Source organism: Strongylocentrotus purpuratus, unplaced genomic scaffold (genome assembly GCF_000002235.5).
Source record: "Strongylocentrotus purpuratus isolate Spur 01 unplaced genomic scaffold, Spur_5.0 spur5_scaffold_8, whole genome shotgun sequence".
NCBI classification, from domain to species: domain Eukaryota; kingdom Metazoa; phylum Echinodermata; class Echinoidea; order Camarodonta; family Strongylocentrotidae; genus Strongylocentrotus; species Strongylocentrotus purpuratus.
The window spans coordinates 14,703,938-14,728,079 of record NW_022145614.1 but is presented as its reverse complement, the minus strand read 5'-3'; the positions used below and the strand labels follow the sequence as shown (position 1 = coordinate 14,728,079).

The 24,142-nt window shown below is 40.7% G+C and overlaps 1 protein-coding gene across 2 annotated transcripts in view; it reads left to right on the top strand.

Annotated features, from left to right (window-relative positions):
* The first annotated feature begins 12,153 nt into the window (after positions 1–12,153).
* LOC753230 (b(0,+)-type amino acid transporter 1) overlaps positions 12,154–24,142 on the top strand; it is a 47,025-nt gene continuing 35,036 nt past the window's right edge. For both annotated transcript variants that reach the window (XM_030975064.1, XM_030975063.1), the window contains exon 1: positions 12,154–12,551. The gene's annotated coding sequence lies outside the window, so the exon portion shown is untranslated. The remainder of the gene's footprint in view (positions 12,552–24,142) is intronic.

Genomic DNA, 24,142 nt, shown 5'->3' with positions numbered 1-24,142 from the left:
GCCGACAATTGCTCCATCGACAATTGCTCCGCCGACAATTGCTCCGCCTGAAGCGACAATTGCTCCGGTGACATTTGCTCCGCCGACAATTGCTCCGACGACATTTGCTCCGCATGAAGCGACACTTGCTCCGGTGACATTTGCTCCGACGACTTTTGCTCCGCCCAAAAAGTGTCCCATTAAATACAAATGCTACTAGTACTACGACAAATGCTTCGCCGACAATATTTTTTTTCACGGGTTGTTTTTGTTTCTTTCTTTTTTTCTTCATTTTTTTAATGCATTTCACGACATTATGTAAATGAAATGAAATGAATGAATGTTGATAATGTGGGAGGAAAAAGCAGTTGCCTAAAAGTCATTTCGAATATACTGAAATAACTTTCCATCTATCACTGTACGTCCCACATAATGTACACTAAACACTCATTACATGTCATGGGAAGTTTTTTTTTTTAAAGTAGAGCAGCAAGCCACATTCCCCAATACGCGCATACCTCCTAGTTAATTTCAAACAGCTCATCAATATGTAAGACCTGAAATTACCTCAATGAAAGAAGACTAATAACATGAGAGAAAAAAGAAAAGAGCAAAAAAGACAACCGTTTTTTGCTATTCCCCATAATGTTTGATTTAAAAAAATAAAAAATAAAATTATAGCTCCTTACGCAAGTTCTCCGGCGAAAGATAATTACTCCGCTCAAAATCTGTTTCATGTATTACTCATTAGCTGATCCAAAGCTCAAGGCTATCTCTCTCTCTCTCTCTCTCTCTCTTTCTCTCTCTCCCATGCTCCTCCTTTTCCTGTTTACACCGTTTTCTTGTCTTCTTTGCTCTTTTCTTTCCTCTCATGCTATTAGTCTTCTTTCATTTCCATCACTTCTTCTCTGCTCCCCCTCTCGAGTTCTATTTCTCTCGTGAAATTGAAACGTAAAGTAATACAATCATGTAGTACATTCTTGTTTAGAATAATATTTTCAATAATATCCAGTCCATTTTCTAAAGGTTTCTTTCCTTTAGTTAAGTGTATGTAGCTTTAATATATATATGTTAGTGTGCAAAACACTCTGTTTCATTCGAGTACTTTGTTTTCACTAAATAATTTAAGGGACTCACGAAGCCACCGGAAGAAGAGCAATTGGCTTATCATGAAGAACTAACATCAAACTGCAACAAAATGATTTGTATAAATGTGAATAAGCAGAAAGGCTGCCATCTCATTTTCCCGTCTTAATGGGTTCTCTTCCTTACGTATATGAGTGCCCTTATTTTCTAAACTTTTTTTTAATATTTGTGTGTTTATTAAATTTTCAATCATATAAAAATTACATATTTACAAGTCATTGGTAATAATTAGACAAACAAAAAAACCAATATGTATAAGAACAACTAACAATAATGAAAGGACAAGAAAGTTATAAAAAAAAACATTATAGTAAAAAAAAATACACTGTACACATATAAATCATAGTTTGAACTCCAGTGCATAAAAGGGAGTGAGGGGGCACAGGAATAAAAGTTAAATCAACATGAGTATCATAAGTCAAATCGCCATTTCTTAAAATGCGAAACAAGCTTGTTCCTTTTTTTCGCTGAGAAATATTCAATATCTTTTTGTTTCTTTATAAAACTCTTAAAAAGATCAACACTTGGTAAATCCCCCTTACTTATTTTCTAAACTTCCATGATGACCTATTACATTTTATAATGCTTTACCTAGTAAGATGCATTGATCGAGGTAATTTCAGGTATTACATATTGATGAGCTACTTGAAATTAACTAGGAGGTATGCGCGTATTGGGGAATGTGGCTTGCTGCTCTACTTTTTTTTAAAAACTTCCCACGACATGTAATGAGTGTTTAGTATACATTATATGGGACGTACAGTGATAGATGGAAAGTTATTTCAGTTTATTCGAAATGACTTTTAGGTAACTCCTTTTTCCTCCCACTTCATCAACATTCATTCATTTCATTTCATCTACATTATTTCAAGAAATGCATTCAGAAAATGAAGAAGAAAAAAAGAAACGAAAAAAATAGGTGTACAGAAAATATTGTCGGCGAAGCATTTGTCGTAGTACTAGTAGCATTTGTAGTTTATGGGACACTTTTTGGGCGGAGCAAATGTCGTCGGAGCAAATGTCGGCGGAGCAATTGTCGCTTCAGGCGGAGCAATTGTCGGCGGAGCAATTGTCGGCGGAGCAAATGTCGGTGGAGCAAATGTCGGCGGAGCAAATGTCGGCGGAGCAATTGTCGCTTCAGGAGGAGCAATTGTCGGCGGAGCAATTGTGGGCGAAGCAAATGTCGGCGGAGCAATTGTCGCTTCAGGCGGAGCAATTGTCGGCGGAGCAATTGTCGGCGGAGCAAATGTCGGCGGAGCAATTGTCGGCGGAGCAAATGTCGGCGGAGCAAGTGTCGCTTCAGGCGGAGCAAATGTCGGCGGAGCAAATGTCGGCGGAGCAATTGTCGCGTTTTGCGGAGCAATTGACGGCGGAGCAATTGTCGGCGGAGCAATTGTCGGCGGAGCAATTGTCGGCGGAGCATCTGTCGGCGGAGCAATTGTCGGCGGAGCAACTGTCGGCGGAGCAACTGTCGGCGGAGCAACTGTCGGCGGAGCATTTGACGTCGGAGCAAATGTCGCGGAGCAAATGTCGCGGAGCAATTGTCGCGTTTTGCGGAGTAAATGTCGGCGGAGCAATCGTCGGCGGAGCATGTGTCGGGTTACCTTTTTATCCGCTGTGACGACTTCGAGAGTGACTACACCTACAATACTTGTATTTTCTCGAAGTTTCACTTTCCTAAAATATTAGCTAAAGAAATCAGAGGTTTAAAATTTTCGGGGAAACTAAATTCAAACAAGGTTTAAGAGTCAACAACGGTATACGACAAATCGTTTTCCTTTCTCTATAAAAAAATGTGATGAAACGCCAAAGATTCCGAGCTTTGCGCGGAAGGGGAAAACGAAAACGAGTCGAGAACGGTACAACGAATCGACTTCTTTCTCTAATAATAATATTTAAGGAAACGTCAACGCTTCCGGGCTTCGCGCGAGAGGGGGTGAACTAAATTCAGACAAATAGGGCTTATTAAGAGTCGAAAACGGTACGACAAATCGTCTTCCTTTCTCTATATAGTGATGAAACACCAAGAATTCCGCGCTTCGCGCGGGAGGGGGTGAACTGAATTCAGTAGGGATTCAGAGTCGAGAACAGTACACCGAATCGTCTGCTTTTTTCTCATAATTTAATGAAACGACAAAGCTTCCGCGCTTCGCGTGGGAGGGGAGAAACTGAATTGAGATAAGGATTAAGAGTCGAGAACAGTACACCGAATCGTCTACTTTTTTCTCGTAATTAATGAAACGTCAAAGCTTCCGCGCTTCGCGCGGGAGGGGGAAAAACTGAATTCAGACTGGGATTAAGAGTCGACCACAGTTCAACGAATCGTCTACTTTCTCTAATAATTTAATGAAACGCCAGAACTTCCGCGCTTCGCGCGGTAGGGGGAGAACTGAATTCAGATAAGGATTAAGAGGATGACAAGGTAGATTAGATCAACAGAAGAAAAAAAATCTGGATCACGTCGGGGTCACCAGTTTAGGGAATTTAATCACCTAAATAAAAGAAATAGAAATAGATTTCTTTCCTACCTTGTCTCGTAGAAACACCTGTTGAGTACAGATACTTGGAACATATATTATATCACAAGTAGTAGTTCAAATATTGCACAGCACCCGTAGAAAGAATATGTAAGACCATGTACAAAGTAATGACGCTTCTTCGCGAATTAAGTAAAGAAGAAGAAACTTATAATCTCTATAAAGTAATAAGGCCTCAGAACCGAGTAGAGAAACAAGCGAAGAAATAGGACAAGAATTAAGATGAAGCTGAATTAGCTTTGCTGTTGATCGATTGACTCTCTAGAATAGGTGTGCTCTATATGAACAGCTCAGGAGAAGTGATGAAAATAGGTGTGGCAAATAAAGCAAGCAAGTGTAATGTCCCTGTACAGTATAAGCTATACCAGTACATTAGGTGGTTGCACATCCCAACCCATAGGGTATGGAATGTACTTGCCAGAGTAAGTATTTGTGGCACTCTAGTAATGCAACAGGTGTCACTAAAGAAATCAGTAACAATGGAATAAAAGGCTAGACTTCAAGCCACACAATAAAGACAAGACAATAATATTTACAAATGCAAAGTTCTCCAAAGGTCAAGTCACTACAGTAGCTCCCCTCTAGATTTGTTGTCGAATGAAAAGTAGCAACAAATCGATGAGGAAATATAGACCTACATGCATGTTGACTTGAAAATACGAAAATATGGTAATACTGTTGAAACACAGTAAGTTTATTATGCTTCACCCGACTTCGAAAAAATCCACGAACCTCACTGGCCATCTAACTTGACGACCAGACCTGGTCTTTCGAATCTCAGGAGTGTTCTGCTTCAGTGCAGGATCCAATGCTAACGGAGCAGGATCCAGTGCTAACGGAGCAGGATCCAGTGCTAACGGAGCAGGATCCAGTGCTAACGGAGCAGGATCTAGTGCTAAGTCTGCGGAGTTGGATTGCCGAGGGACTTGGATAGGTGGATCGATCTTGACCCTTCCTAGATTGAGCAGGGAGATCTTGCTCCATGAAAGCTGGTTTAAGTCTCCCAACACTGACAGTTTCACGTTTACCATTGTAATCAATAGTAAAAAACTTGTCAGAGCGTTGAAGGACTCGAAAAGGCCCCCTGTAAGGAGGTTGAAGGGGCCCCTTGACTGCATCAACCCTCAAAAAGACGTGGGATGAGGAATGCAACTCTGGGTGTACCTGTGTAGGGGTAGCTCGTTGTTTGCGAGTAGGGGTGGGATGTAATTCACGCATCAGTCTCTTCAGTCTGTGGGCGTAATAAGCTGGATCGCCAGCAGAGTCAGTCTGTGAAGGAGACACAAATTGGGCCGGTAGCATGACCGTAGTACCAAAAACGAGTTCTGCTGCGGAACATCCCAGATCAGACTTGATAGCTGTACGTATACCCAGCAATACTAAGGGAAGGACCTCAGTCCAACGGACTGTGTTATGCGCCTTGAGAGAGGCTTTGAGTTGCCTGTGAAAACGCTCAACAAGCCCATTGGCTGCTGGATGGTATGCTGTTGTGCGAATGCGTTTAGTGCCAAGAAGATTAGTGAGAGCAAGGAAGAGTGCTGACTCAAATTGTCTACCCCTGTCTGTAGTAAGAGTAGTTGGAGCACCAAACACCGCTACCCATCTGGCCACAAAAGTACGTGCTACAGTATCCGCAGTGATATCCGGGATAGGTATAGCTTCTGGCCATCTGGTGTAACGATCCACACAAGTAAGAAGGTACGTGTTACCCTCTGAAGTAGGAAGTGGGCCTACAAGATCGATGTGCACATGAGAGAAACGCGCATCAGGTGAGGTAAAAGTGCCAAGTGGAACTTTTGTGTGTTTATGCACCTTGCATCTCTGGCATTCAAGACATGTTCTGGCCCATTTCCTGATATCATGATTAATACCAGGCCAAACGAAACGTTCCGTGATGAGCTTTTGAGTGGCCCTGATCCCAGGATGGGATAGTCCGTGGAGGGCGTCAAAAATAGCTCGTCTGTGTTTGACTGGAACAAGGGGTCTAGCAACACCTGTCGAAACATCACATAGCATGGTAGTAAGAGAACCAGGAAGCGATATAGACTTGAGCTGAAGCGAGGAGTCCTGTACCTCACTATCATCCCCTTGATCTTTCGCAATGGCTGCAAAATCTATGACCGAGGATGAATCAACTCTGTCGATACACAGACGGGAGAGAGCGTCTGCTGCTGTGTTCTCCCTTCCTGCTATGTGGTGTATCTCAGATGTGTATTGGGATATGAAATCAAGCTGGCGGATTTCACGAGGTGAGTGTCGGTCAGGCTTTGAATTCAAAGCATGGGTGAGAGGTTTGTGATCCGTGTAGATGGTAAATGTGCGACCTTCAAGTAGATGTCGAAAGTGCTTTACACCGAGGTAGGCTGCTAACAGTTCCCGACCGAAAGTGCTGTACTTAGTCTCGGCAGGCTGTAGTCTCTTAGAAAAGAAAGCCAACGGTTGCCAAATACCATCTACCAGCTGTTGGATAGTTCCCCCAACTCCCACATCAGATGCATCAACCAACAGGCATAGAGGAACATCAATTCTAGGATGAACTAAAACTGCAGCGTTAGCTAACTGATCTTTAGCCTGATTGAAAGCAGAAAGTTCTTGTTCACCTAGGGTGATTGGTTGGTTCTTCTTCAATCTATTTTTCAACAAATCCGTGAGAGGCTGGAGTACTTCTGCACACCGCGGAATGAACCGTCTGTAGAAATTGATCAGCCCGAGGAACTCTCGTAGTTTGGTAAGTGATGTAGGTATCGGAAAATCACGGATGATCTTCACCTTGTCACTAAGTGGCTGTATTCCTTCCGAGTCAACTTTATGCCCTAGAAAGGACAGTAAAGGTACTCCGAACTGACACTTAGCGGGGTTGAGAATGATTCCATACTCTTGCAGGCGGTCAAAGAGTAAACGGAGATGTGTCTCGTGTTCGTCTTTGGTAGTACTAGCTACAAGAATATCGTCTAGATAAACATAGACGAAAGGAAGACCGCGAGTGACATCATCCATCAATCTTTGGAATGTCTGAGCTGCATTGCGAAGGCCAAACGGCATCCTAACAAACTCGAATAATCCAAAAGGGATGGTTATAGCTGTCTTGTGGATATCGCTAGGCTCGACTGGGATCTGATGATATGCCCTGATGAGATCAATCTTGGAAAAGATTGTCTTGCCACTAAGTGACGCAGAGAAATCTTGCAAATGAGGAATAGGGTATCTATCAGGAATAGTACGAGCATTAAGCATGCGATAATCTCCACAAGGTCGCCAGTCTCCTGGTGTCTTCTTCGGAACCATGTGCAAGGGACTTGACCAGTTGCTATCAGATTGTCTGATAATGCCGAGTTCAAGCATGTGTTCAAACTCTGCCTTGGCAATCTGCTGCCGATCTGGAGCAAGCCGACGAGGGCGAGCTGAAGCAGGTGGGCCTCGAGTTTGGATATGGTGGGTGGTTGTATGCTTGACTTCTGAGTGCTTGTACACTGGCCGGGTGATGTCAGGATACTCACGAAGAAGGGAGTGGAAACGCTCCGAAGTATCTTGCTTGACATACACCGGGCTAATGATGCCTGTGTATGTACCGACTCCCTGTACTGTAAGAGTGGTGGTGGTGTCTATCAGCCGTCGATGTTTGATGTCGACTAATAGTCCATAGTTATCAAGGAAATCGGCTCCCAAGATAGGTGTAGGTATGTCTGTGACAACAAAAATCCAACGAAAAACTCGCCGCAACCCAAGATCAAGAGTGAAAGATCTCTGGCCAAAAGTCTTAATGGGTGACTTGTTAACAGCTTGAAGTTGGATATTTGTTGCACTTACCATTGCCGATTTTCCTAACATGGAATGAGGGAAAATACTAACTTCGGCCCCAGTATCAACAAGAAAACGCGTGCCTGATTGTTTATCATGAACAAAGAAAAGGCGACTGGGTTGAATGGTGCCAAGTGAATTAGTCGCCGCTATTCCTTGGCGGGCCCGTTTCCCTGGACATATCCAGGGCGGCTTTGTCCTGCTGAGTATGAACAAGGACTTATGCACTTCTGGGCTCGTTTGCCATGCTTCCAGTGGTACCAACATTCAGCCCCAGCATGTTGTTGATGCCGACTCGGGCTACGGGAAGCTGATTGGCGAGGGCCGGAATTCTTCGGGCCTCGCTGTAGACTGCGACTTCTGCGGTTCTCCTGTATAGAACAAGTCAAGGCTTGCACCTGAGCAGCCAGTTGAGCAACCTGGGTAGAAAGTCGATGTACTTCACCAGAGTCATTGGGAGTAGCGCAAGCGTAAGTCTGCGCTGGCACTTCTTTAGGTAAGACATGAGAAATAGTAGGCGGACCAGCAACTTCAACAATTTTGTCGGCTAATGCCGCTAGCGCAACCAAGCTGACATCATCGCTTGTGGAAGCGAGAATCAACTGTACATTGGTTGGCAGGCGTTGCAAAAATAATTGCTTAAGTATACTAGTTTCCAAAGTATTAGAGCCTAATAATTGTTGCATTCTCCTAAGGAGTTGGGAGGGCGACCTATCGCCTAACTCTTCACTCGTCAGCAATTTGTTCAGACGCTTTCGCTCAGAGACAGAAGTTCGCTTAACCAGTGCTGCTTTTAGTATCTTGTACGGCTCTGTTTGGGGAGGGGCAATTAAAATATCGCGCACCTCTAGAGCTACCTCTGGTTGTAATGAGGCGACAACATAAGCAAACTTTGTAGACTCAACTGAGACACCTCTAGTTTGAAACTGAGCCTCAACCTGAGCAAACCAAATATCAGGATCATGTGCCCAAAATGGTGGAAGCTTTAAACTAACATATGAGACTTGAGGGGATGGCTCAGAAGCCTCACTAGGTAATACATTGCTATCAGTATCAGGCATGATAATGACGATGACAAGGTAGATTAGATCAACAGAAGAAAAAAAATCTGGATCACGTCGGGGTCACCAGTTTAGGGAATTTAATCACCTAAATAAAAGAAATAGAAATAGATTTCTTTCCTACCTTGTCTCGTAGAAACACCTGTTGAGTACAGATACTTGGAACATATATTATATCACAAGTAGTAGTTCAAATATTGCACAGCACCCGTAGAAAGAATATGTAAGACCATGTACAAAGTAATGACGCTTCTTCGCGAATTAAGTAAAGAAGAAGAAACTTATAATCTCTATAAAGTAATAAGGCCTCAGAACCGAGTAGAGAAACAAGCGAAGAAATAGGACAAGAATTAAGATGAAGCTGAATTAGCTTTGCTGTTGATCGATTGACTCTCTAGAATAGGTGTGCTCTATACAGCTCAGGAGAAGTGATGAAAATAGGTGTGGCAAATAAAGCAAGCAAGTGTAATGTCCCTGTACAGTATAAGCTATACCAGTACATTAGGTGGTTGCACATCCCAACCCATAGGGTATGGAATGTACTTGCCAGAGTAAGTATTTGTGGCACTCTAGTAATGCAACAGGTGTCACTAAAGAAATCAGTAACAATGGAATAAAAGGCTAGACTTCAAGCCACACAATAAAGACAAGACAATAATATTTACAAATGCAAAGTTCTCCAAAGGTCAAGTCACTACAAATTTAATGAAACGCCAAAACTTCCGCGATTCGCGCGGTAGGGGGAGAACTGAATTCAGATAAGGATTAAGAGTCGAGAACAGTACACCGAATTGTCTGCTTTTCTCATAATTTAATGAAACGTCAAAGCTTCCGCGCTGTGCGGGAGGGGGAGAAACTGAATTCAGACTAGGATTAACAGTTGAGAACGGTACAGCAAATCGTCTTCTTTTTATAGTAATTTAATGAAACGTCAAAGCTTTCGCGCTTCGCGCGGAAGGGGGGGGGTGGAACTTCATTCAGACAAGGATTAACAGTCGAGAACGGTACAATAAATCGTCTTCTTTTCCTAATAATTTAAGTAACGTTTAAGCTTCCGCGCTTATATTTAAACGTCTTTGCCTATCACCCACCCCCCCCCCCTAATGAGCGCCTTTAAGTGATTTGCTTGCTCTCTACCACCACTCCCTAAAATAAGATCCTAGCTTCGCGCCTGCATTAAAATATAGCTATGATGCTGACTAAGTTGACGAAATAATTCATATATTTATGTCGTCGAGAAAAATGACCATTTGCGCATACTCAAGTACTATAGATAGTCCATAGGAAAAATAATTTAGCCTTCGGGCCCGGGTTTACATTGTTAAATTTGTAGATATTGGACATTTAATTTTGTCGGTAATTGGTGACTAGTTTTGTCGGTAATCGTTGGCCTCTACACCCGCCCCCCCCCCTCCCCCCCCCCCCCCCCCTGCCACTGAAAAAGGTCTAGCGACGCCCCTGGACACACATATATTTGTACTCACACAATAACATTGAAATACGAATGAATACCTTAAATTTGGAGTTACCAAAAGTTAGTGTCCACATGGTTTATGCAATAGGCTACGTTATCTCATTTTATCACAACCACCCCAATGCACACCGAGCTGAAGGCATTTTTTTTTATATAGCAGATGTTTCTACATTTATTGATGAAACAAATACAAAATATTCAAATAACAATGATAATAATAATAATAATAATAATGTAACTTATACCGCGCCAAATCCACTCTGTGGAGTGCTCAAGGCGCGTGTAAACAGGAAAAACGATCAAGACTTGAAAAGGAAAGTTTTGAGATGAGTTTTGAAAGAATCAGAAGAAAAACATTTTTTGATGTCTTCAGGAAGGCCATTCCATAATTTAGGACTAGAGTATGCAAATGATCTTTCCCCCAAAGTTTTGGTAATTTTGGGGGTCACAAGAAAATTGGAAGTGGATGAGCGTAGAGGTCCTGCAGGATATAGCATGTTATACACTTACTGTTTACATAAAATGTGACAATTGAAAATAGTAAGCACCATTTATTCTTTCGTGACCTCCCTGGGTGGTGTAAGCTAGGGACAGAAAAGACGTGCTCAACTCAGAATGTTAAAGGGCAGGTACAAGCCGATTTGCTTTGTGACGTACGGGACATTCAGAGACTTAAAACAAGAAATAACAATGGATGACATTATTATGGCTTTTTTTTGGTATGAGTCTGTGGCTATTATGGGCTAGTTCATTTGTGGAAAGTTTTAGTTCTGACCAATTCATAAATTAATTTTTAATTTAATTAATGTGCTGTGTGACGTACGGGACCAGAGAATTTCTGACTTTTTCAAAAATAAGTTCATCATAAAAGTTCTCTGAATTTATTAAGTTGAATTTATTAAGTTATGAGATTTATAGTAATGATATCTTAATTCATTAAGCATTATTCAATTATTCAAGCATTAATCACAACTATTACCATATTTTTCTAACCTTTTGTTGTTATGTCATATACCAAAACATAAATGTGTGTATGTGACGTACGGGACATGTGACGTACGGGACAACTTTTCCCTATGGGAAATTGCATTGAAATGAAGAATTTTCGTCAAAATTTGTTAAATATGAACAATTTTAACTTAAATCAGTGACAATTAGAGTGTTTTAGAACCCAATTAGACCCTCTGACCATCCTCTGTGTTAATTTACTGGGTAAATCAATACAAATATTACTTTAACAAAGAAAACAAATTGAACTTCTCTTATCTGACTGTCAACTATTAGGTATTCCTTTAATTTCCCCTTAAAATGAGCATAGTTTTCTATTTCCTTTACACCATTGGGAAGGGAATTCCAATGTTTTATGGCATATAGTTTCAAATTTACATTGTATGAAAAGACAATGAGCCAACCGGCATCGTGGCAAAGCAAAAACAAAAAAGCAACCAAAAAAAGTCATTCAATACTACAGCAACCTTCGCGTTGCATTGACCACACCTGAATGCGAGTAGGGCGTGGTCGTGGGCGTGGCAGGGGTACTGACCTGTGCCTTTTAGTATTCACCGTCAATCGTCAATCGGAAGAATGGCAGGTTAAATGTCTACCCGATGTCAACAAACATTCATTCAGAGGTAGGGTCTACGAAACAGACTACGAATACCAGCAGGGCGTGGTCGTGGGCGCGGCAGGGTTACCTGTACATTTCATAGTATTTACCGTCGGGTGAATGACGAGTCAATGTCAACAAACATTCTCTTGGAGTCGGGCTAACTCGTACCAGGGGACAACTCGGCCCAGGTACAAAAACGGTCAGTTTTTGCATGTTTAGGTTTGGGGTTAGGTTTAGGGTTAGGGTTAGGGTTAGGGTTAGAGTTAGGGTTAGAGTTAGGGTTAGAGTTAGGGTAAAATGACAAAAAATGACCGTTTTTGCAGCTGGGCCGAGTTGTCCCCTGGTCCGAGTCCCCGAGTTAGCCCGGATCCGTTCAGAGGTAGGGTCTACGAAGGCAGACTACGAACAGTACTACGCTCTACGCTTATGTTATTGTAAATACAAGCTACCACGTGGCAAGAGAATGTACGTACGGGCGTGTGTATGCGGTGCGAGAGATCGAGAGTGGACTGCACGGTCTATCTGATCTGCATGCACTGCGAGCGCGCATATGAATACTGGTGGTATGGTATTCATGGTTGCATCAGATTCAAATTGTGTACGATCCCTCCAGATGCCGGTCACTTCTTACAAAATCGTGACACTTTCTCTCGTTTTCTTCATTGAATTTCCATCTCTGTTGAGGCCTGAATGAAGCTGAAGGCATTCTAGTTTATTTCTCATCATCACTGCTACATCGAGGCACTTTGATTTCCCGATTCATCTCCTGTATCGTCTTTTCCGATCAGACAGGCCAGGCACAAACGTGAACGGACTCGGGTGTTCTCTGCAGGTTTGATGAGCCTAAAGTTTGCCTTATTTCTCATCTGCAAAGCACAAAGTAGTGTGGTCCCAAAATTAGAATTGGCTATCTCACTCTCATCTTATTTGCTGTTGGCTTTGAAAAGGTGAGTTTCGAACATCAGAATTAAGCGTTTAACGATTTCTGCTATCTGTTTTCTGTCTGATATTGATATATGTCGTTGTCAATCGACTCTCGATTCGATTGGTCCAAAATCATTTAAAGAAATTAAGAATAAGATAAACAATAAGACTAGAGTCTAGACTAATAAGGTAAGGCTAATGAATCTGAATGTCGATTTGCTAATATCTTTGAATACAATACTTGAATAGTGAATAGTTTTATATTTATTATGAAGAGTATAATTTCTTATTTGGAGTGCCACTCTATTTAAATGTCAGAATGGGGACAACCATATTCTTAATAGTCTACATAGAGTCTAGATCTAGACTAGACTTGTTTTGTACTCAAAATATTCATAAATTTCTATTTCTTCTGTCTCAGTGTCTTTGTGTAGACCTACATGTATGTGTATTGGGTTTTTATAGACGTGTACGTGTATTAATCAAATATGTCTGGGGACCAACCTTTAAACGTCACCATCCGAAAGACGTGACTTAGTTTCGAACCTGCATCCTCGGCTGAATCAGTTTGTAAATTCCATTGTTAGCTGGATTACAGGCGCACACCACAACGCCCAGTCCTTAAAGTTTAAGATGGAATTAATTATACTGCCCAATGAATATGATACCTGTAGTACTGTAGGCTGATGCATTTGCTAGAAATTACATATGGCCCATGGGGTATAGACTAGTATGAGTATTTTTCATAAACAATCGAGGCAAAATGAAGGCATAGATCTAGACATCGATTGAAATTTTGTGTATGGCTCAAATTTTCCCCATCCCAGTATAGCTTGGAAAAGCTGCTTCAGGTTTATATCATCGAGAATGAGCAAAATGAAATTTCAAAATTTGAACATTTCACCATCTTTCATCTAGATCTACACTGTAAAATAAAGTTAAACAACTTTACTTATCCTTTTTCAGGTGAATTTTTTTATTAATTTAAATTTTTGGAGGATTTAATTCAAAACATCGTTATGTCAGCCTCGACTTCTTTTCCAGTCAGATCATAAAATTAGAGTCTATGCTTTCAATCTAAGTAGTGTGTGCATCTCTTAGTTATGTAACAATTATTGATGTTTAGGCTAAAGATGCATTGACTTGATGGTAGAACCACATGCACCTTCACTTGATGTGTATACCATCCCACTCACTCACTGTTTGTGTTTTTATACTGTTTTCACACTGGCAATATTTTGCTTAACCCCATACTATAGGTGGGGTTAAGGGGGGGTCTTAGCCCCACCTATAGTACGGGGTTAAGCCTATTCCACTTTCTGTTCAGACTGGTTTTTACCAAAGTGGGCTAAAGTTGGCTAACCCCACCTATAGTACGGGGTTAACTAACCCTGCAAAATAGCAGGGCTAACTCCGCAATTGTGGTGCTAAGCAAATGAATGAGAACAGAAACGAAAAATAGTCCGGTACTACGCAATGGAGCGTATCACAGCTGGCCAGATGCGAAGTATGTCCAATCATAACATTCACGATATCCGGGGTTAACTAAATGCAGTGAGAACAGCGGAATTTTCTTATTCCGGAATAGGCACTAGTACGGGACTAAAAACAGCGTGTGTGAAAAGCCAAAAAAAATAGTCCGGGGTTAAGGATAGTACGGGGCTAAGCAAAGTACGGGGTTAAGCAAAACCAGTGTGAAAAGAGTATTAGTGTGCCTACAGTGTTAGCACCTCCAAAACTAGACAGAAATAACCATACACAAATGTATGGTGGCCCTGAAGGGACATCGCGAATAGACTAAATCGTGAAAAATATGCGATAAAATTCACGATATCGTCAATTTTATCGCATATTGTTCACGAAGAAATTCACGAAATTGACGATATCGTGAACTTTATCGTGAACTTTTCACGATGAAATTGACGATATCGTGAATTTTATCGTGAAAAGTTCACGATATAAAGTTCACGATATCGTCAATTTTATCGTGTACTCTATCGTGTACTCTCCTGACGGGCGCTTCGTAAACAAAACCAGCCCCAGCTGGGGGAGACAGAGAGAAGGAAAAAAGGGAAAGGGAAAGAGAAGATAAAAGGAAAGAAAGAATAATAAGAAGAAAAGAGGGAAACGGGGGGGGGGGGGGGGGGGGGGGGGGGCGAAGGGCTCTTGCCTCCTCCTCACTCCCCCCCCCCCCCCCCCCCGCCAAAAAATAAATAAGGAGAGAGAGAAGGGAAAGGGAAAGGGAAAGAAAATATAAAAGGAAAGAAAGAAGAGGAAGAAGGAAAGAGGGAAACGGGGGAAGGGCGAAAGGCTCTTACCTCCCCCCCCCCCCCCCCCCCGCCAAAAAAATAAATAAGAGAGAGAGAGAGAGAGAGAAGGGAAAGGGAAAGAAAGAAGAGGAATAAGAGGGAAACAGGGGAAGGGCGAAGGGCTCTTGCCTCCTCCCCCCCCCCCCCGCCAAAAATAAATAAGAGAGAGAAGGGAAAGGGAAAGAAAATATAAAAGGAAAGAAAGAAGAGGAATAAGAAGGAAAGAGGGAAACGGGGGAAGGGCGAAGGGCTTTTGCCTCCTCCCTCCCCACCCCCGCCAAAAAAATAAATAAGAGATAGAGAGAGAAGGGAAAGGGAAAGGGAAAGAGAAGATAAAAGGAAAGAAAGAAGAGGAAGAAGAAGAAGAAAAGAGGGAAACGGGGGCGAAGGGCTCTTGCATCCCCCCGCCCAAAAAATAAATAAGAGAGAGAGAGAGAGAGAGAGAAGGGAAAGGGAAAGAGAATAAAAAAGGAAAGGAAGAAGAATAAGAAGAAAAGAGGGGCTCTTGCCTCCTCCCCCCCTCCCGCGCCGACAAATAAATAGGAGAGAGAGAGATAGATAGAGAGAAGGGAAAGGGAAAGGGAAAGAAAATATAAAAGGAAAGAAAGAAGAAGAAGACTCTCTCTCTCTCTGATTTATTTTTTGGCGGGGGCGGGGGGGGGGGAGGGGGGGGGCAAGAGTCCTTCGTCCTTCCCCCGTTTTCCTCTTTTCTTCTTCTTCCTCTTCTTTCTTTCCTTTTATCTTCTCTTTCCCTTTCCCTTTCCTTTCTCTCTCTCTCTCTGATTTATTTTTTGGCGGGGAGGGGGGGGGGGGGAGTGAGGAGGAGGCAAGAGCCCTTCGCCCCCCCCCCCCCCCCCCCGTTTCCCTCTTTTCTTCTTATTATTCTTTCTTTCCTTTTATCTTCTCTTTCCCTTTCCCTTTTTTCCTTCTCTCTGTCTCCCCCAGCTAGGGCTGGTTTTGTTTACGAAGCGCCCGTCAGGAGAGTACACGATAGAGTACACGATAAAATTGACGATATCGTGAACTTTACAATACCGCCCAGAAGTTATTGGGCATGCGGGATCGTGTTTCACGATAGGAGGTTAGCGTGATTGTAGACGGGTTTTATCGTGTTTTTATCGTTAGAAACATCGTGATTTGTATTCATCTCTATCATGATTTTTTTTTCCTCAACTTGATCAACTCGCTAAATCCCCGATGCATCACGATAGAACTGCGCACAGCATGCTCTATTTATACGCTTGCTGAGCCTGCGCATCCTCAAACATACCGATGCGCGCTTGCCACTGACGTCACAATCACTTGATTATTACATCACAAAAGCGTGAATGAATGCTCTTTTCATTCCATGCATAAATACACGAGACAATGTGCTACGGGGAATGTTTGGGATTGCGCATGCGGAGAGAAAAGTTATCCGATGAGAGAAGTGCAGAAACCAAGAACCAGGTGTCTAATTGGCCTTTCCCACGATACGACATCTTTTTTTTATTTGAGGGGGGAGGAATGTTTGGGATAGCTCATATCATGGCAGAGGAGATCCGAGAGTATATCAAGAGTTAGACCGAAAGCTTCAGTCTCTAATATCGACGGCTATTCCGCTTATGTTTAATCCGATAAAGACTTGTCGTTAACATTATTTGTTGTGCAGCCATCTTGATTTGAGTTAATGAATGCTCTTTTTTTTTTCCGGACGTCCGATACCTACATGTGCGTACAAGTCAGCACGGCTTGACCCGGTGATATTTTGATATTCATAAACGCGTGATCTAATTCGCCTAAATTTCGCCATTGCAATTACTTGATTAAAATTGTAAGAATTTTAAGAAATATACATACTTTCTTATGTCCGATTTATTGATCGGAAAATTAGATCTAAATAAGGAAAAACGGGAAGAAAAGAAAGGCTCACCCCCCCCCCCCCCCCCCCCCCCGTCGTGCGAGCCGTAAGGGTCACCGTCTGTGTATGAGGAATGTTGACAAATGTAAGATTTATCAAAGAGTAATGACCCATATCAGACGGTTATTTCTGTCTAATCGAGAGTATTCATCATTACATGTACATATCAGATCTAATATGTGGGTAGAATCTTAGAATTTATGGATAAATGCAGCTGTTATTTCTAGAAGAATTATGTGTATGTTGTGAGATTTTCAGGAAGGCGTGAATAATTAAGGGAAGAGGAGAGAAGAGGCGGAGGGGTACCGTTACCGTTAGCGTGACAGGGACAGAAAAGAAAGAGGGAAGGGAGTGAAGAGTGAAATATATCAGACAAAGATAATTAAGAGAGATAGAGAATTGAAAATTAACAGAATAAATAAAGGATCCGTAACTCCAAATAATAAAAAAAATATTATTATTTTATTCATTCATAATACCAATCGGTTGACCCTGTCCCTACACATTACAAATTTTGCCACAGACCGCAAACGGCATTTTCATAAACCAGTATTATCAAAAACAAAAGCAACGCGATCTCGATCAGCCAATGTACCTCGTGGTCCACAAAGTAGTTGAAATTTGATATGTAGTGCGCGCGCTCAGGGATTCCCGGAATTGGAAAACCCCTCGATCTCGATCTCCATTTTATGACATTCAGTTTGCATGCAAGCTAGATACATGTACACATACCTGGGTTGGCAAGCTCCCGTAATCAAAATTGGAGTAATACATAAGGAAATAACAAAGAAATACACGAGGATTGAGGACAAAATATAAAATGATAGAAAGAAATCTAAGAAAAACATAAAGTATTAAAACACATTAACGAAGGAATAAACCAGAAGAATGATTAATAATGATAATAATAATAATAAATAATAACGGCTTAACAAAGATCTCCATATGGTAAGAAATAAGGATAAACAACAAAAAAATGATTGATCGAATTGATAGCAAGAAAAACAAGGAATTAAACAAAGGGGGGTGATTGTGCAAGGGGGTAATTCTCCTTGAACCGTAAGGAACAAGCGAAGGGAATACATACACATATTTATATTTTGAGAAAAGGTAAAACAAAGAAATAAAAAAACAGAAAAGATGATGAGGTAAAGATTTAAAAAAATGCACGCGCTTATAGTTTTCTCTCGAAGGTTCAATCATCACTACTATGATCACGTGATCTTACGGCGCGAACATGATCTGTTTATACTAACTTCTGAGATAACCACATGCTGCCAGACACCTTGACTCCAAACCCATTGTTTAGAAACACTTGAAACACAATATGAAATGTACGCAAGCTCTCTTGTCATTTAAACATTCAATTCATTGGCGAAAAAATTAGAATTTCCGATTGATGAAGTTCTCTGCTTGTTTCGTCTGTCTATTTGATTTGATTTTTAGATTTACTCTTCTTCCTTTTCCCCTCCTTCCTTTTCTTTTCTTCTCCCCTCCATCCCCCCCCCCCCCCCCCCCCTGCGTCGCCAATGATACGAGTTTGCTTTTAAAATTATCATTTATTTTATATCCGATTGCGAAGCAGCAAACCATAAATGAATTGAATGCAACATCAGGCAAATTAATTATAAATATTATTAGCGCGAATAAACGTTAGAGGGACTAGAACAGGAGCTATTATTGTAAAAATGTCCACAAAAATAAAACACAACTTCGCGAATGATAGTGATACGGGTCTGCTTTTAAAAATAAAATCTATATCATATTCTAATGCGAAGCAGCAAACCATGAATGAATCTAAAAGGTTGAAAGGTTTGTTTTAATTCTTAATCTTAAATTGACTAACTATCTCTTAACAAATAATTGCGAATGTTAATCAAAGCCAAAGGCTGGACATACGAGAACATAATGAAATGCATCATCTTGTACTTTGAGATCACATATGGAACACAATTCTACAATTTCTAGAGGCTGACTTTAGTGACGGTCAGGTGCAGACGGCAGGGCAGCTTACTATTACCACATCGATATTTATAAAGAGATGTTCTATCACTGAAATCCAACTTTAACATATATTCTTCCAAACCGATTACCTGTTTAAAAATTCTGTATTTGAAACATGAACTTCATGACCTTCATCGTTCCAGTTTTGCAAATCAATGTCATTTAATCTACGATCCAACTTTTTTTCTTCCTTTCCAACATCCTATTTTTTAACATCGCCATCGTACAAAGTAATTATAAATGATAAAAAGAAAAAGAGGTGTGAATGACCTAGTTTTCAATCTTCGGTTAAAAATGTCATTGAATGTTATCTTTGTTATTTACGATGTGTCAGCCGAGGGGAGCCAGATCTCAACGCATGTGGCAGACATAATCCTACTGTTTATTTCTCAAAAGTAAATGTACGTAAATGTCTCCCTTAGTATGATTTCGCTAGCCTGCGCTCCCATCAAACATTTTTCTTTCTCTCTCTCTCTCTCTCTCTCTCTATTACGTGTAGTCCCCCCCCCCCCCCTCGTGAAGATACTAGTGGGATTTCCTCTCGTCTCTCTTGCTCTCCAAATACGTAGGTCCATGCTCTCACCCTCTTCTTTGTCACATTTCTCCACCCATGAACGTTTTCGTCGAGTGTCGATGAATAAGGAGTGGAAGTAGAAAGGTGTACGGAAAATAGACTAACGTATTGGTGTCTTGCCTACTTATATTTAGTCAACCCTGTTAAGTAGATGATCCATTTTATTTGTTTTTTTTTCCCATCCTGACCTCGATCATAACTCCTTTCCTTCTCGAATAATATCTTCATCTATCTCCAGCTCAACACTACCTCCCTCTCAATTATCTCTCTCTCTCTCCTACATGTTTTCCTGTTAATTCAACTCTGGTCTAATCCACACTCCGAAGACAGTTACAAGTAATTGATCCATGCCATTTTTACAGATTTTATTATTTATCAATCATCCAATGCCGTCGACTAAAAATGTTTATTTACGCGTGTTTTGGTAACCTTGGTTACTAGTCCACCTGGCAACTTTTACGCGTGACCAGTAGGCAAGAATGTCCATGATTGGACGTTTTCTTTTTTAGGGGTGGAGACCCTTCTTACGGCAGTCTTGTCAGTGATACTGATAGGGCAAATGAAAGAATCTGATCGCGTGCGTGTATTCTGAAGCGACGATCTTGGGAATATTTTTATTTCATTTGGTGGAGGTTGAATTGAATTTATTCACCACTTTCATGGTTGTGGAATGAGATACGCATATCTGGAGTAGGCGAACAGAAAATATGGCAGTGAAAATGAAAGGTATTGTGCTCACAATTATAATTTCAATGAATGCAAATCATGCAAGTTTTTGCAACTTGAATATAGTTAGATCTACTCGTTGCTTCACCGCACCAGTACCCGATGCTTATCCGCGCCCAGTGTCAGTGATTTAGCGACGGCTTTTACTAGTAGTATTTAACTGTGTGTAATGTTTACTCGTGAATACTTTCTATTGTGACGTAAACAAAGACACATACGGAACTGCGCGTACAAATCATACATATCAATCAAGACTTAGCGCGCGCGATGAGCAAGACATGCGCTTGCAGAGGACATGACTTGACTAGTTGCAAATACGCGCACCATGAAACACGATAGACTATCGGGGGATTAGGCGGGTTACACGCATCCCCCGATAGAGGAAATCATTCACTAGTGTGCAAATTATCGTGATTTTTATCGTGATTCTATCAGTATTTCATCGATATTTTATCGTGATTTTATTGTGAAATACCCATCGGGGAAAACCCGCCCCGCAAAAACATGCCCAATAACTTCTGGGCGGTATTGTATATCGTGAACTTTTCACGATAAAATTCACGATATCGTCAATTTCATCGTGAAAAGTTCACGATAAAGTTCACGATATTGTCAATTTCGTGAATTTCTTCGTGAAAAATATGCGATAAAATTGACGATATCGTGAATTTTATCGCATATTTTTCACGATTTAGTCTATTCGCGATGTCCCTTCAGGGCCACCATACAAATGATAACCCTTGCTGCTCGTAGAAGGATGGAGGAGGAGGGGGGGGGGGGGGGGAATTAACAGATTTTTGCCGGAATCAGAATTTATTTTTCTTTATACTAGAGTTAGGCCTAACAGTTTCATTTATGTAAAAATGATGATTGGAAAAAAATGGATCTAATATGTACATAGTCTATACTAAAAAAATATATCCAAAAAAAATAATTGTAAAACATAAAAATATAAAGTCTTACTTTCAGCTAATCTATCAGTTTTCTTGAAGCTTCTGTGCGCCATGAGATCAGCAATCACACACAAACTGAATTGCGTAACTAATCCGTACGATGTATCGGTTCATGTACTTTAATCTTTGTAAATGTATAGAGGAACAAAAATTGATATCAGAAACTGAAGCTTTTGGTCTAGTACTCCAATACCATAAATCTCCGTGTATAAGGCGCACCTGTGTATAAGGTGCACCCCTATTTTGGGGAAGGACCTTCATTTTACATCGAGGTGCAGTTGAAGTTGTGAACTTGTCACAATAGATAGTAACAATGTAAATTAAAAACAGGTCCAGACTCTAAGGCTTCATGATACGAAGTGTCCCACACCAGCCTCATCACATCACCTAGCAGAAGCACTGTGTTCTATGCCAAACATCAATAGTCATGCATGATATGAATAGAAAAAAAAATTGAGGAATTATTATTATAAACTACATATTGAGATCTATTAGAAAGATTACTTTCAAACCAAGATGACAGACATATTTGAGTGTTGCTGTAGTTTCCGAATGGTGAGTCAACACACTGATTACTGAGCTGGGAGACATTGCCAGGCATTTTTTCGGCGGCAAAAAAGTGCGCCTTATACACAGAGATCTACGGTACACAAAACATTTCTTTTTCCTCATGAATGAACTTTGAACTTACATACATTGTATTTTGCACATTGTAAGGAATGTACATGTAAAGTATGTTGCAGTCTATGCATGATTGGAATCGAAATGTTGAAGAATTTGATATTCGGTTCACGCTTCACAAGGAAGCTTAGAAAAATGTAGTGGCCAGATCACAAAGCTTCCGGAATGCAAACTGTATGATTGTTATTTGTTGAAAATCATAATTTTTTCCCACAGAGGTAGATTCACATTGTTACATTTAGCATATCGAGCTGGTAAATGCATATTTATCAATAAGGCTTATAATGTTCGTTAAACTTTCAGTCAGATATGTTTTTTTTAAAGGGAGGCGTTACTACTTCAGCTAGAAGGGATTAGACCACCCAGTGAGCCATCGAGGTCACTGTGACAGGTGGCTATCTCATTAACTCAGCTCTCATTTAACATAAGAAAAAGAGGATCATGGGGGACCAACAGGCACCGATTTGGGAAGTTTTCTATATAGAGGGAGCAAGTAGCTACAAGTAGGACAGTGTGCCTTTAAGGGTTTCGCTACATGTTGTACCTGAGGAGGAAATCAAATTGCTATCAGACAAAGTATATAACTTTTTAGATCAAGCTCAGTGAAAAAAGAAAGAAAATAATCAGAAACAGAAAGTGTATTAGCTTCGGTCCCTCTGGGCTCTGGACAGCTCCAGAAGAGCTTTGGTGAATACAAAAAAAGGGGAAAATACCCACCCCCCCCCCCCCCCTACAAAATAAATAATGTAAGAGCTAATTATATCATGATCTGAAACACTCATTTCCATGTATCGAATTTCACAAAGTCCTGTTTCAACGGTAGCAATGCCTAAGTGGTCACATACATGAGTGATGAAGGAGATATGACATTAAATGTAGGTCAGAAAACGATATTCTAATACTCTTTAGAGGATCACCATCATTTCAAAATGCACTAGAAACATAGTTTCCATACATCAAATTTCACAGTCCTTAAACCTTGTTTGGGGTATCCCCCCCCCCCCTCCTCCAGTAAAAAGAAATAAAAAAATCATCAACAACAAGTTAATGCCCATATTCCCTTTGATAAGCCATATACTAGGCTAGGGATTAAGTTAAAAATAGAAGAGGATCATCATTGTCTTCTCATCAAGAATCAAACCAATCATCAATTATATGTATGGAAAATTGGAAATATTGCAAGTATTTACCTCCCACCAATCCTCATAATTCCATCTCAATCATTTTCAGGTGTTCCTTTGCTATACCAGTAATCCCAATCATTCAAGAGTACTAATTCCATAACAGTGTTAATTCAGTTGCTAGTTGCTATAATAAACTGTGACAGTTAGCCCCACCCCATCCACTCATCAGTGCTTGTGAATAAAGAGGCGATAAGCTGTCAAATATGGAAGAGGCATTATACTTCTAGTAGGATTAACTTACGGTAAAGAGTATGAATTGTAGCCATAAATGTTATTGTCTTTTCATTGTAAGGGGTACATTATAACACCCCCCTCCCCCCACCAAAAAAAAAAAAATACCAGCAACAAAATCAAAGATAAGATGTTAAGGAGATGCAGGTATAGGGATTAAGTTAGAGAGCGGAAGAAGAAGATCATCATCGTCATCGATTACCCTCTCATCAACTTAAGAATCCCATCAAGACAATGGTGAGGATGAAAATATTTCCAGTTTTCATCTCTCTCAAATACCCATAATTCCATTGCAAACAACCTGTAAGGATCCTCAAAACATAATCTGATTAGTACAGAGGTATTCTCTCTTTGTATGGTGTGTGACAGGTTGTCAGCGCTAAGCGCTCTCTCTTTTAAAGCAAACATGGCGGCACCTGCATTTTCTGATGAGAAGTCAAAACATTCATATTTGGGTTTTATTTATCCAGGGTAGCTGCTACATCAGTCTTGATACTATTCTTCCTGCTGGCCCTGCAATTATAGCCCAGAAAATTGCCAGGTATCCATTTACACCTGGGTGGAGAGAGACTGGAAAATGTGGATTGATGTCTTGCAAAAGGATGTTAGTGCTGGGCTGGGATTCAAACTCCCAACCCTAGGAACAAGAGTCAAGTATATGAACCACTATACGACAACACCTCCATTTCGTTAGACCATTACTGTACAATGTACTTTGTCTAGTGAGATCCGTTGTAAACTCATAAAAAATGTTCATAAATGTCCTGGCTCCAAGTAGACATTCATAATGAAGCAATAAACCAGAGTCTAGTTTAATTTAGGCCTTTATTTCATGTTTGCTATGAAGGAGTTAACTTGTCATTTTTATAACAGGCTGAGAATTTTGTTCAGATAATGTCATCGCAGGTGTCATAAAGATATTTTTATTTTATTTGGTTAGTTATCAAATTGGTAGTCCATGTACATGTACATGTATGCAGACGTTCAATTTAACAGGTTTGAAAATCCCTATTTGATAGAGGTTATCAACTCTTTAAATCTGAGGTAAAATG